Raw genomic sequence first — 14,664 nt, forward strand, 5'->3', positions numbered from 1 at the left:
AAGAGGTCATAGGATGAGACAGGAAGCCAGAGGGCTTCGGGAGTGGGGTCACTCCTTCTAACAACCCTCTCTTAGGTAACGAACCAGAGTCCTATGATAACTACATTAACTTCTCCCGGTGGCAGCACCCCTAATGACCTTGCACTCCTCTTAAAGATTTCACCACCTTTAAAAAAAATACTTTCCTGGTGCACTGTAATTATATAACATAGTGAGATTCAAAGTGATACATTCGTAGGCGCTCATAGAACTCGAGGTGTTCTCCTATCTCACCCTAAGCCCTTCCTTCCCCTGTACAAGTTACTGAGATCGGGGTGAGATTCATACAGGGCCAGAACATTGGAAGTGCTCCCTTCCTCCAGCCTGTCTTCCCCACCTCGTGCCCCCAATCCCCTCTACTATCGTATTATTTTCTCCCCTCATTTATCTGAATTACCTTTTGTATCCCATTTCTCTCTAGTTCCACATATGGCCCTTGTGGTCTTGACTCTTTTCTGAGACCGGCTGTCTCACTTGGTGTCATGTTCTTCAGTTCCATGCATTTTCCTGTAAACGACATAATATTATTCTTTCTAGCTAAGTAAAATTGTACTGCAGCATTCTTTTCTTTTCTTTTCTTTTCTTTTCTTTTCTTTTCTTTTCTTTTCTTTTCTTTTCTTTTCTTTTCTTTCTGATCCTTGTGATTGAACACAGGGGCATTCTACCTCCGAGCTACACTCCCAGCCCTATTTTATATCTAGTTTTTTTTTTTTTTTTTGGTGGTACTGGGGTTCCTGGAAGCCCTTCTACCTCTGGGATACACTCCCACGGGCTACACTCCCAGACCTATTTTTAAACTTTTTTTTTTTTTTATGTGGAAACAGGGTCTCTTAAACCAGCAAGGCTGGCTCTGAACCAGCGCGATTCTCCTATCTCTGCCTCCCAAGCGCAGGGATTACAAGCGTGCGCCACCACGCCCGGCTTATCTAGTTTGATACAGGGTCTCACTAAGTTGCTGAGAGCCTTACTAAGTTGTTGTAGCTGGTCTTGAACCTGTGATCCTCCTATCCCAGCCTCCCAAGTACTGGGGATTACGCGCGTGCACGGCCACGTCCAGCTGGTTACATTTTCTTTACTACGGATGGACACCTCGCCTGGTTCCATGATCTGACTATTGGGAATAATGCTGACATAAACATAGGTTTGCGTGTATCACTACAGCATTTCTGCCACTCTTACCTGTCACATTGTGGCCAAGCTTCTGACACATGAACCCCTGAGGACAAACCTCCCTTTCTTGTACTGGGCCTGTGTCTGGGGCTTACCCCCTTAGATTCTCCCAAGCACATGGTAGGATTTTTTTCATGGTCAATTTAAAAGTACCGCCATAGGCCCTTTGATTTTGTCTTTCTCACCTCTGAAACTATAAATGGGGAGTCCTAAAGCTTGAAAGACACTTAAGGGTCCCTACTAGTGACTTTCCTCTCTGTGAATGAGGCAGCCAGGGTCGGTGGGCTTCTGGAGGACACCTCCAAGTCTTCTCTACTTCAGCCAGAGTCCTTACTAGAAAACTTGAGAACCACAGATCTCCCTAGGTATTATACTAGCAACCTGTGCTTTGTTTTAGGCACGGTGGAAGCATCTTTCCTTGCAATCACTGATTTAATGCTTGCAATTAATGACATATAATGTGAGGTTCAAATGTAATTTAAAGTTTTCTAGTAGTCAAGTTTCAGAGAGTAAAAAAAAAAAAATAACACGCAATTAACTATAATATTACTTTTTATTTAATTCAATATATCTTCCAAAGTATTTTCATTTCTACATATAATCGTTATAGCATCAACAAGATATTTTTTGTTATTTTTGTGTGGTATTAGAGATTAAATCGAGATATTCTACCTCTGAGCCACACCCCGAGCCCTATTTATTTATCTATTTATTTGCTTATTATTTATTTAACTTTTGTTATATTGGGGATTGAACCTGGGGACATGCTACTTCTGAACTATACCACTAGCCCAATTTAATTTTTTATCTTGCTAAGTTATGGAGGGTCTAAGTTGCTGAGGCTAGTTGTGAACCTGCGATTCTCCTGTCTCGGCCTCCCAAGTACTGGGATTACTAGTGTGCGCCACCACGCCCAGCTTGGGGATTAAATTTTGAATTTGGACTGGGGATGAATGTGATTGAACCTAGTGTCATTTCATGAGCTGATAAGCTGGATCTTCACTCCTCGGTGACTACTGGGCTCCAGGAAGCCAAGATTCTTGGACAGCCTCCTGAACGCCTTGGGAATTTCTGGTCTAGTGTACTGAATCTTTCTGTTTTCCTTGTTCCTGCTATAATTCTGCACACTCTGGCTGAGATGGGGAAGAAAATGGGTATCTCTGCCTTTTATAACAGAACACTGTAAAACTGTGGGGAGAGCTTCCCAGAGCTCTTGATTACTTAAAGAATACCTTGAACTGGGCGTGGTGGCGCACGCTTGTAATCCCAGTTTTTGGGAGGCTGAGACAGGAGGATCACAGTTCTCAGACAGCCTCAGTTACTTAGTGAGGCCCTTTGAATCTCAGTGAGATCCTATTTCAAAAATCAAAGAATAGGGCCGGGCGTGGTGGCGCACGCTTGTAATCCCCGCGCTTGGGAGGCAGAAACAGGAGGATCGCGCAGGTTCGAAGCCAGCCCTGCGCACTGGCTTAGGAGACCCTGTTTCCAAATAAAAATGTAAAAATAGGTCTGGGAGTGTAGCCCGGAGGTAGAAGGGCTTCCAGGAACCCCAGTACCACCAAAAAAAAAAAAAAAAAAAATCAAAGAATCAAAGAATAGGGATGGTATATATATAGGTAGAATGCCCCTGGGTTCCATCCTCAGTACCACAAAAAATAAATAAATAAAAAGACTACTGTAGGTGGCTGTTGTACTGAAGATGAGGCTGCCAGGGACACTTTCACTGGGAGCGGCCACTGCTCTGACCGGTACCGCAGCATCGTTTTCCAGCTCACTTACAGCCACCGTTTAGAGTTCTGACCCAACCACTTGCCTTTATCTCAGTCAATGTTCATAGCAGTTCTGTTCAGTAGCAATTCTTGTTCCCGAGTCTGTTTTATATTTGGCAAGCCAAAGCTTGGAAAAGATAAATTACTAGGGTCATATAATCACTAGATGGTAAATACTCTCACGTACTGACTACAGGGACTGAGACAGAGAGGAGAAATCCAGTAAAGTGGCGTCTCTACGCTGACAGCGCAGTGCAGGAGCGGGAGGCCGGGCTGGGCCCCACTTGATGGGGTCGGGGAGGGGGACTTCCTATCTACTTTGAAGACGGTAGCTTAAGTGGCACAGTCTATACCAATTTGTTTGCCATCTTTTTTTTTTTAAAATGTCTCCTCTGTTCCAGGAAGTAGGTAATAATGTGCCAGATAAGACACAGTCCCTGAAGTCAAGAATCTTCATATTTTTTTCCAGTATTAGAGATGGAACCCAGAGCATTCTACCTCCGAGCCATACCTCCAGCCTTATTTTTTATTCTTTACTTTGAAACAGGGTCTCAGTGAGTTGCAAAGGGCCTCACTAAGTAGCTGAGGCTGTCCTCGAATCACGATTCTCCTGTCTCAGCCTCCCGAATGCTGGGATTGCAAGCGTGCGCCACCACGCCCGGCTCAAGAATCTTCATTCTGATGAGGGAGATAAACACCTCCATGTCCCCACACATGATGCTACCTTTGATGATGCAGGATTTTCTGGCAGAAAATGAGAGGGAGAGAGGTATTAGGCAAAGCTTCTTCTTGGAGGGATTAGTTTTAATCGGCTTTTCTCATCCCTGTGATGAAAGAAGCTGACAAGAATAACTTAGAGGAAAAATAGGATTTCAGGGGTTTCAGGGCTTAGTCCATAGTCGGTTGGCTTCAAGGCAGAGACATCGGGGTGGCACTTTTGTGGTGAAGGGAAGCTGAGCTTAACTCAGTTGTGTCTGGGAGGGGAGAGAGAGAGAGAGAGAAAGAGAGAGAGAGAGAGAGAGAGAGAGAGAGAGAGAGAGAGAGAGAGAGAGAAAGAAGAGGAGGAGGAGGAGGAGGAGGAGGAGGAGGAGGAGGAGGAGGAGGAAAGAAGAGTGTGTTTAGTCTCCAAGGCCGTACCCTCTCTGACCTACCTACCCCACCTGCTTAAGTGACCACCTAGGGAGTCCATTCAAATGATTAATACTTCAGTGGATTTAATCACTGATGAGATTTGAGCCTGATTTAAAGATTTCACCCCTGAATATTCTGCATTGGGGACATACCTTCAACACATGAGTCTTTGAGCCTCAACACATGAGCCTTTGGGGAGGACCTTCCAAACTGCGACCACAGCACTGACACCTGAATCAAGCTTTTGGAGTTGAATGGAATCTAACCAGATTGTGGCAGAAGGCGTGGCGGTCGAGGACAACCTGAGCCAGAAGGAGGAACCCGTCGGCGTAGGCACGGAACAGAGATGTGCTGGTCCAGAGGCGGTGCTGGCCCTGGCAAGCCTTGTGTACCACACATGGGCTCTACCCCACGGCAATAGAGAGTCCTGGCAGGTTCCCCTTGGAAGAGCGAGGTGGTCACCTCTGTGGTTGGCAGTGCTGTCGAGGGTGGGTTTGACAGGGTAGAGACCAGTTAAGATATACACTTATTTGGGTGTGGTGGCACACACCTGGAATCCCAGTATTTGGGAGGCTGAGACAGGAGGATCACAGATGGAGGACAGTCCAAACAATGTGGTGAGCTTCTCAGCAACCTCGGGAGATCCTGTTTCAAAATAAAAATAGAAAATTGGGCTGGGAGTATAGTTCAGAGGTAGAATGCTCCTGGATTTCATCCCCAGTAACACACACACACACACACACACACACACACACACACACACACACACGATGAGCACCTGGTTCAGGGCAGGAGCCAGTAGGGAGGAAAGAGGTACCTGGATTTGAGAAAGATGGACAGGTAGGATCTAGACACACCGTGAAGCCTGGAAGGAGATGAGTCTGAGAGGCGAGCAGACAGGCATCCCGGGTAGTGCAGCGGAGGCTGAGAGGCTGGGAGCCCGGAGCCTGAGCTGAGGGTTTCAGCCCAGCACCGCTGAGGCCAGGGTGCGGGCCTCTCTGGGGCCTGGCTTCTGCGGACCCTGGGCCTCTGTTCTGAAGATGGAGGCTGGGAATGGCTCCGTCTCTCTGATTGGAATGTTTCTTCTGTGTCAGGATCTCTGCTGTGACCTTCGGCTGGGAGGATGGGAAATAGCGTGGATTCTTTTTGGAGAGAAGAGGCACTCACAGGTTGGGATTGAGTGAAAACTGGTCCTCCCTGGAGGGGAAATGCGGGCATCACTCCGTATCTCTTGGGCTTTCTCCCTTAGCTGATGGCGGGGGCCTTAAGATGCTCTGGGTGTGGTCGACTTGTTCATCCCCTGTCCATGGGAGCTCTTCCCGGCCTCCCTGATGAAGGCTCCCGCACGGAAGCTGTTTCTGGCTCCATGGGCCTCTCCTTTGCATATTTTATTGCAGTTCTGATTGGCTCTGTGCTGGTGATTGAGCCTACAAAACCGTCTGCGGGGAGCACCGCAAGGGCAGGGCTGCGCCAGCTCTCACCTGCCTTTGCATCTCCAACTCACCTGTGCTTAGTGGGAGCTCTGCCTGCAAGCTGGGCAGGCAGTAGGGCTTCAGCCAATGTCCTCGCAGGCAACAGATGGCGCCTTCTGAAAAGGGATTGATGAGTCTAACGAAGGCATTATTTATTTTATTTTATTTTTGTGGTGCTGAGGATGGAACCTAGAGGCTCTCTACCTCTGGGCTATACTCCCAGGCCTATTTTATATTTTATTTGGAAACACGGTCTCACTAAGTTTCTGAGAGCCTCACTAAGTAGCTGAGGCTGGCTTCGAACCCGTGCGATCCTCCTGTCTCAGCCTCCCCAGCGCGGGGATTACAAGCATGCACCACCACACCCAAGAAGCGAGAGGAGTAAGGGGCCAATCTAAGGACCTCCGCAGTGGGGGATGGAGTCCATAGCCCAGCGCGTCGCTCCAAAGCACGCGGAGGGCCTGACCCTCGGTATCCGTGAGTCCACCTTGCCTGGAAGCAGGGTCTTTGCAGATGTGATGCTAAGGTCATAACCCAACATGACTGGCGTCCGCTTAAGAAGAGCACACACAAAGACACACAGGGAAGGGACCCTGGAGGCTGAGGTGGAGCCCCGCGCCTGTGGGCTGAGGAATGCCAAGGATTGCCAACCCTGCAGGGCTGGAACAGGCACGAGGACTCCTCCCTCCAAGCTTCAGAGGGAGCACGGCCTGCTCGCCCTCCGCGGGGCCTTCCACCCTCCAGATCCACGGCAGGGTGTTTCTGTTGTTTGAGGCCTCTCAGCTCAGAGCACTCGGTTCACAGTACCTGGTTCACAGTACTCAGTTCGCAGCACTCAGTTTACAGCACTTGTTTCACAGTACTTGGTTTATAGTACTCAGTCCACAGTACTCAGTTCGCAGCACTCGATTCACAGTACTCAGTTCATAGCACTTGGTTCACAGTACTCGGTTCATAGCACTAAGGTCACAGCACCCGGTTCACAGCACTCAGTTCACAGTACTCGGTTCACAGTACTCAGTTCAAAGTACTCGGTTCACAGTACTTAGTTCACAGCACTCAGTCCACAGTACTCAGTTCGCAGCACTCGATTCACAGTACTCAGTTCATAGCACTTGGTTCACAGCACTCGGTTCACAGTACTCAGTTCACAGCACTCAGTTCAGAGTACTTGGTTCACAGCACTCAGTTCACAGCACTCGTTTCACAGTACTTGGTTCACAGCACTCGGTTCATAGTACTTGGTTCATAGCACTCAGTTCACAGCACTTGGTTCACAGTACTTAGTTCACAGCACTCAGTTCACAGGACTTGGTTCACAGTACTTGGCTCACAGCACTCAGTCCAGAGCACTCAGTCCACGGCACCTGGTTTGTCACTGTGGCCGTAGGAAGTGCGCATAGACCCGAGGGGGGCAGCAGCCGGCCATGCATGTGGCCTGTGACAGGGTGACCGCCCACGAGGAGCAGTGGATGGACACTCAGAGTCCCTTCCTCTAAGTCCCGATGCCCACCTCCTGCCTCGGACCACCTGGCAGCCTGGGGGGTGTCCTCCACGGGGGCGCCGGGCTGGGGATGCATGGCCATGGGGAAGCGCATTCCAGGGAGGGTGGATCCCTCCGGCCAGCTGGTGACGGGGCGTGAGGGAGCCCCAACCAGCAGGTACCCTCGCTTCTAGTTTGGACACAATGTTGTGGTGCTTGGTTTCCATCCAGAGGCGAGGAGAAAGGAATCGCAGCCTTTGAACGGCTGGGACGTCTGTGTCTGGCCTCGAGCCTCCTCTCTGGCTCAGGATCAGGGTTGGAGGCTTACGGAGCCCCCCTCTCTGTCTATGCAGCTGGCACTTTTAGGCAGGTTTCTATTTTAAGGCTGGAAATGAGGTAATTTGGTATGACAACAGACACACAGTTGGAAAGATGAAGTGCCAGCCTTCGAGCAGGGAGGCCATCCGCCCTCCAGGGTGCCCAGCATTGATGACTCAGTGGCGCATGCACTCCTGTGCCCGGCCGGCCGGGAGGTCCTCCGGCACCAGAGTCCGTGTCTTCTACCAGGCGAAAGAAACCTTAGGACGGTTCAGTGCCTGTGTCTACCCGAGGCCTGTTGCTGCCGGCTCTGCTAGCTAGAGCGATAATTCTGCAGAGGAGAGCGTTGGTCCCCCAAGGGAAGGGCCAGCTGACTGGAAAGGGCCAGCTCTGTCCTCTGGTGGAGACGCCATCACGATCCGGCTGCGCTGGCGGAGCCCTGAAGCTGCTGTTCACAAGTCACCGAAGCATCTCAGATGTGGTGCTTTCAGCTGCTTGGCTTTGCGCAGGCCCAATGGCCGCACAGTCTGCATTCCAAATGCAGGTGCCTTGTCTGGGGGAGGCCGAGGAGAAGAAAATTCCATTTTTCTTGGACTTGTCCAGCCTGGAATTATTGTAATAACCAGTCACACCCTTTGCTTCCAGGTCACTTTGCTTTCTTGAGGAAGCTTGCTAATTCGGGCACATGGTACCGGTAAACATAAATTCTAGGTGGTTCCATCCACCCTTAAGGCGCTCTCAGTTTCCTCATGATGCTAATTCTTCCTTCAGAATTCGTCCTGTTCTGTTTAGACAGCAAACATTGTCTGGTGTGGACTGTGGGGCAAAGGTAGGTGGTGGCAGTGTCCTCTGAGAAATTATTATCTTTTCTACTGTTAGCAAAAAGAAATGCCATTCAGCTTCTGAAGAGGCCAAGTTAGAAGTACAATAAAGAACAGATATTGAGCCGGGTGTGGCACACTCTTGTAATCCCAGCATTTGGGAGGCTAAAACAAGAGGACTATGGTTTGAAGACAGTCTCAGCTACTTATTGAGGCCCTTTGCAACTCAGTGAGACCCTATTTCAAAATAAAAGAATAAAAAATAGGGCTGGGGGTGTGGTGCAGCGTGGGGGTAGAATGCCCCTGAGCTCCACCCCCAGTACCGAGAAAAAAGAAAAAACGAACAGATATTGAGGCACATTTGTTTACTAAGGAGATATAGCAGGCAGGAGAAAAGATGCAAAATGACTTCGTAGAAAAGCTTCTCTGGGTATGGAAAGTTCTGGGGAAGCGAGTGGTTTAATTCACACAAGGAGTCCCAGGGTACTCTGGAGGAGAGGGGCAGGATAGTCACTTTATGAGTCAGGATTTGTAAAGTTATGCTGCATTAACAAATAACTACAAAGTTTCAAGGGCTTACCTTAACAACAATAAACAAAGGTTAATTTCTCAATCAGGGGCCGAATTTATTATGAGTTGGTCATGTTTTTTTTTCCCCCCTTTTTGGACCTCATTCTGGGACCTGGGACAATGGAGCAGCTTCTCTATGAAGCACTGCTTGGTCATCATGGCAGAGGGAAAGAGTCCTGAAAGCAACATTGGCTCTTGGAATTTCTCATCCAAAGTAACATGTCCCACATTTAAATTTCTCCTGCACTTAAATGACTAAAGCATACTGCAGGGCAATCCCTGAGTTCTGTAGGACCGGTATGTATAATATGCCCGTAGCATGGAAGAGAGGAATAGCTGGTAAACATTAATACATTCTACCCAATGTTTTTACACCTTCCTCCTGAGGTTCAAAATTAGGAAGATTCAGAATCAAGGAGTTTTCTTGGAGGTGGGCATCAGGCTGGCTCTAACCATGTCCAGTTGTGAAGGTGGGCAATTGGACCCCCAAGATGAAGTTATTAAAAAGTTTGAGTTAGATGGCTGGATGGATGAATGGACAGATGGAGGGACAAAGATTTTATGGTTCTGCTTGACTGAGGCAAGAGAGACAGGAGTAGGAATTCTGAGTCCACTAGGTACTTTCTAGAGCCCAACCTGGTTTGGTGCTTCTGGGAGGTAGATGAAGAAATGCTTGAGGTCAGGGACTCAGATTTTCACCACGGTTTCTCATCTCTGTAAAGCCCAGTGGGATCACTGCTGTTACTTCCAGGTGGCACTTTGCCTATCCTACTACATACTCAGGGACACAAAACTCTTCTCCAACTACCAGCCTATCATTGCTGTTGACACAGCCAGGCAAGACAAGATTTGGCCCCTCCCCAAGATTCCTAATTTGCTTTGCACTCCCTTCCTTCACCCTTACCTACACAGAGGTAAAATCTCAGTTATCTTTGGATATATAAAAGCAAAGAAGTTGGGTCTTGGAAAATATAGACTGTATTTCCAACTACTGCCAGTTTTGGGGAGCTCAAACATTGCTCTCTGGTACTTGCTTGAGGACATCTCAGTTTCATAAAAATGTAGAAGTCCCAGTTCTTCAAAGAATTGTTACCTAGAAAGCAAGAAATATAGTTTAGGGAAAAAAAAAAGTGTAGACATTGTCAAATTTGGCAAGAGTGTCAGATATTAAATGTGAGAGACAAATAAACCTTCATGTCATTAATTCAGTGAGATTTTTGGGGATGCTTGTTACAGCAGTTAGCCTACCCTGACTAATACACAGTGTTTATATACGCAATAGGATTAGGGGCGAGAGAGAGAGAGAAGGGAGGAGTGAGTCCATAAGGGATTTCCTAGCATGAAATGTTCTCTGGGGTAGGCATCTCGACTGTTCTTTGGCTCTGCTGCATAGAAGAAAAAGACCTTGTGGAACCTTTACAGAGGAAGTGGTTAGTGTCTCTGCAAGTTGAATAAAAAAAAGTCCAATCTTCTCCCATGAACTCAGGCCTACCAGGGATTTGAGGAATGGATGTGAACATTTGGTATAACTTAGGGTAAGAGGCCAGTGAGCCTCGGTGGTCAGAGCCAGTGGGTGGCAGGGCTGGGGACTCAGGAGGAATCTTCAGGGAGGAGCTGGAGTCTCCTGCTCCTGCTCCCAGGCAGGCTTGGAAGACAGGCGAGTTATGCAGGGAATTTCCTGCCTCTGTGATGGGATGCCAACAACCACAGCTTAGCAAATTCACCTCGTGGACACTTTTGGTGAATTTTCAAAAAATACCTCAGCCGCCCTTTCAGATTTGCCCTTAATATTCAAAGCCAGTCCAAGACGAGTTCATTTCTGAATCCAATTTTGGGTAAAAAATGGACAACAGGTTTACTGTTACAATCGAAATGTGATCAAGTCTTTCTTTTCTCTCTTCCTCTCAATTGAGAGACGCTGGGGAAGAATTTGTTCTTGAGAGAACAAGAGGTGGGCTGAGGGTGGGGAGAGGTTAAAAAAATACCCTGGCTTTGGATGGTGTCTGCAGAGCCCTGGTGGGATGGGGCTGACTGAGGAGGGATGGGGTGTCAGGAGTTGATTATACAGTGCTGCCCCTTTAAGAAAAGGGTGAGTCCAGCTTAGGGAAAGAACTCGGAGCCCCTGAGTGCACAGGCACCAGCCCTGCCTGCTGTGAGGCTGGGGCCCTGAGCTCAGGGACTCGCCCTGCACATTAGGACCCCCGGGAGCAGTTCCCCTCCCACCTTGGTAAAGCCACCTGGGTGGATGTGGGAGCTGTGGCTCTTGATCAGAAAGAGCTGGGGGAGCAGGGGTGCATGGGGTCAGCCCGGGTGCAGAGACCTCTGGGTACAGGTGGGGGATCAGAGTGACCCAAGGGAGACAGGGGTCTGATGCTAGGCAAAGGCTGTTCATTGCAACGTCGGCTTTAGTTGACCTCTTCGCTTTTCCTTTTCTTTTCTTTTTTCTTTTCTTTTCTTATCTCCCTTCCTTCCTTCCTTCCTTCCTTCCTTCCTTCCTTCCTTCCTTCCTTCTTTCCTTCCTTCCTTCCTCTCTCTCTCTCTCTCTCTCTCTCTCTCTCTCTCTCTCTACTGGGGATGGAATCCAGGGTCATTCTACCACCTAGCCATATACCCACTTCTGTTTCTTATTCTTTATTTTGAAACAGGGTCTCACTGAGTTGCAAAGGGCCCTACTAAGTAGCTGAGGCTGTCCACGAACTCGGATCTTCCTGTCTCAGTCTCCCGAATGCTGGAATTACAAGCGTGTGCCACTGCGTCTGGCTCCTGTTCGCTTTTGTTGGTAACCCATAAAGAGCTGAGATCAGTAGAGAGTCCGGATTAATTAGGGAAAGGGAGAGGGGAGAGAGGGTGCCGAATAGGAGAAGAGACCAAGAAAAACTGGTGGGGCTCGTGTGCCGCTCACCTGCTGTCCTCCCTGGGTCCTCCCTGCTCTGGTGTGCAGCAGGGAGGACCCCCGCAGGTGTCTGTAATTTCAACCTTTGGGAGTTCAGTCCTTATGAATATTCATAAAGTAAATTTTTTTTTTTTGGTGGTACCAGGGTTCCTGGAAGCCCTTCTTACCTCCGGGCTACACTCCCAGACCTATTTTATATTTCTGAAACAGGGTCTCTTACACCAGCACGGCTGGCTTCGAACCTGCGTGATCCTCCTGTCTCTGCCTCCCAAGCGCGGGGATTACAAGCGTGCGCCACCACGCCCGGCTCATAAAGTAAATCTTAAGGCAAAGTGTTGTTTTCCTGTTATGCGTGTATGTCATTTAAATGGTTTCTGCCAGTCTTTTATTTGCTTGCCCAGGTAGGTAACAGAGCCTTTCTCTGGTTAAATCAGTGTTCGCCCTTGTGATGGAGTGAGGGTGTGCACTGCTTTTGGGCTCCCTGCTACAGTGTGGACTCACTACGGTTAGGATCAGATACAAATACAAATCGAAGGCGGAGCACGTGGGGGGACTGTGGGGGGCACTGTAAACGCTGCTTGGTGGAAGTGCTTTGGAGTGAGGCCTGCTCCAGAGCTCCACTGCGCCTTGCTCCTTTCCATGTATCTGGAGGGAAAAACAATTCCTGTTTTCCACAGAGACCAGAAGGTACTTTAGTCCATTTTGGCTACTATGGCAAAATACTTGAGACTCGGTAACGTACAAAGTAAAGAGTAAAGTAAAATTTTGGTTCGTCGTTCTGGAAGTCCAGGAGTAGGGTGCTGCTTTCCTCTTGGCTTCTGGCGTGGCCCTCATGGTGGAAATTGAAAGCACAAGGAGACACAAGGAGGGGAGGAGGACAGAGAGCAGGTGCCAGGCTGGCTTTACAGCCTACTCTCAGGGTGACTAATCCAGCCTGACGAGCTTGAGAACCACGCAGGTGAAAAGCACCCATCTCTCTTGACCCGGTTCCTTCTGTGCAGCCAATGGCACTCCACGCTGCTACATGGACAGCGAGCCTCAGCTTGAGTTTCAGTGGGGGAAATCTGTGCTCAAATCATAGCAGAAGAAATGGTTGGAGGACTGATGGGTACAAAGGGAGAAAACATATTTTTGGGGTAGCAATTGATGTCATCGGTGAAGAGAGATGGGTGAGTTTTCTGTACTTGAGTGAACGCCCTAGTCTTTGCTGGTGAGTTCAGAAGCGCGGGGGTTCCATCTCTACGTGGAGACAGCCATTCCTCATAGGGCCGTGCAAAGGAAATGTTACGGCTGCACCTCCTGGGCAGAGAAGAGGTTGAGCTGGGAGGAGGGTCTAGTGGCTGAAAGGACTTCTGTGTTTTTGCAGTACTGGGGATGGAACTCAGGGGCATTCTACCTCCTAGAGACACCCCCCAGCCCTATATTTTATTCCTTATTTTTAAACAGGGTCTTCCTGAGTTGCAAAGGGCCTCACTAAGTATCCCAGGCTGTCTGCGAGCTGCGATCCTCCTTTCAGCCTCCCAAATGCTGGGATTACAAGCATGTACCACCACACCCGGCTTGTGAAAGAACTTTTGAGGGCATCTAATCCTTTTATCTCATTTTCTGGGGCCTTCAAAGGATGACTTTCATTAGTATTTGTTTGAAGGAAAATTAAAATAAAATAGGTTCATGCTTTGAGACTACCACCACCAACAACAAAATCAACCCTGTCCAATTCATATCTTTAGATTAAATAAAAATAATAACTAAAAACTGGAAAACAGCCCAAATATCCATCACTAGAGAATGGATAAACAAAATATGTACATTCATACAATGATACACTATCCTGCAATAAAAAGAGTTAATTACTGCCATGGATATGGGCCCAGAACATATTATACTGAACAAAAGAATGGAAAGTTGATAGCTGAGCATGGTGGTGCACACCTGTATTCATAGTACCGGGGAGGCTGAGATAGGAGGATAGCAGGTTTGAGGCTAGTCTCTATAATGTAACAAAACCCTGTTTCAAAATAAAAAATAAAAAGGCTGTGGGTATATCTAGGATGTAGATTGCCCCTGGGCTTAATCCCCAGTACCCCGTCACCAAAATAAATAAGTAAATAAATAAATGAATAAATAAAAGCTGATGATTTGAGGGTGGAGACTAAGCAGCACTAAAAAAGAAAAAAAATAGTCATTTCTCAAAGTGGAGTTCTGCTAGTGACTGAAACAAGGTTTAAGGGAACTTTCTGAAATGAAAAAAAAATCTATCTTGATCGGGGTGTATGCAGCATGGATATATCCAGATGTAAATAGTATTGAGCTGCTCACTTAAGATTGGTACATTTTACTAGGTATAAACAGTAACCACCCTTCCCTAACCCCAAACACACAAAACCAGAAAATCCCCATCAACGAATGGGAAATAAATGGCTACTTGACTTGATACCCTTTAATGATAAGCTCCGTGGGGCCACGTTCTTAGTAAGTGGCGCTGACGGAAGTTCCCCTTGTCTAGAGGATTAAGGAACATGGGCATGTTACTTAACACGGCTGGATTGTTGGGTTTTCCTCTGTTAAAAAGGAAAAGAGACGGTTCAGTTGTCTGTTGCGAGCAGACTCTGCCACCTCAGCTGGCCCCGGGCGGGTGTGGCGAGGACACCGAGGTGTTCCAGTTGCGGACCTGGCTGCTGTCCTGCAGGGACAGTGGGAGACTCTGACAGCATGGTGGCTGCCAGCGCCAGCCCGGCCTTTGCTCCCTCTTTGGCCTGTGCCCTGACAGCCAGCTCCCCCAGGCCTGGAGGAGGCCAGGCAGGCTCCTCGCCCTCCTCCAGGAAGGCAACTTCCCCGGAGCTAGACGGTGCTTCATCCAGCCTGCAGGCCTGGGCAGGCTCTTTCTGTTTGGTGACTGAGTCTAAAGCCACAGAAGGGGTGGGGGAAGCCAGGATGAATGCCTGGGTACCCGATTCATACCAGCCCCCAGAGTCTAACATACGTGGCCAAGAATCCA

Source organism: Muscardinus avellanarius (genome assembly GCF_963383645.1).
Source record: "Muscardinus avellanarius genome assembly, chromosome: 9".
Lineage (NCBI taxonomy): Eukaryota > Metazoa > Chordata > Mammalia > Rodentia > Gliridae > Muscardinus > Muscardinus avellanarius.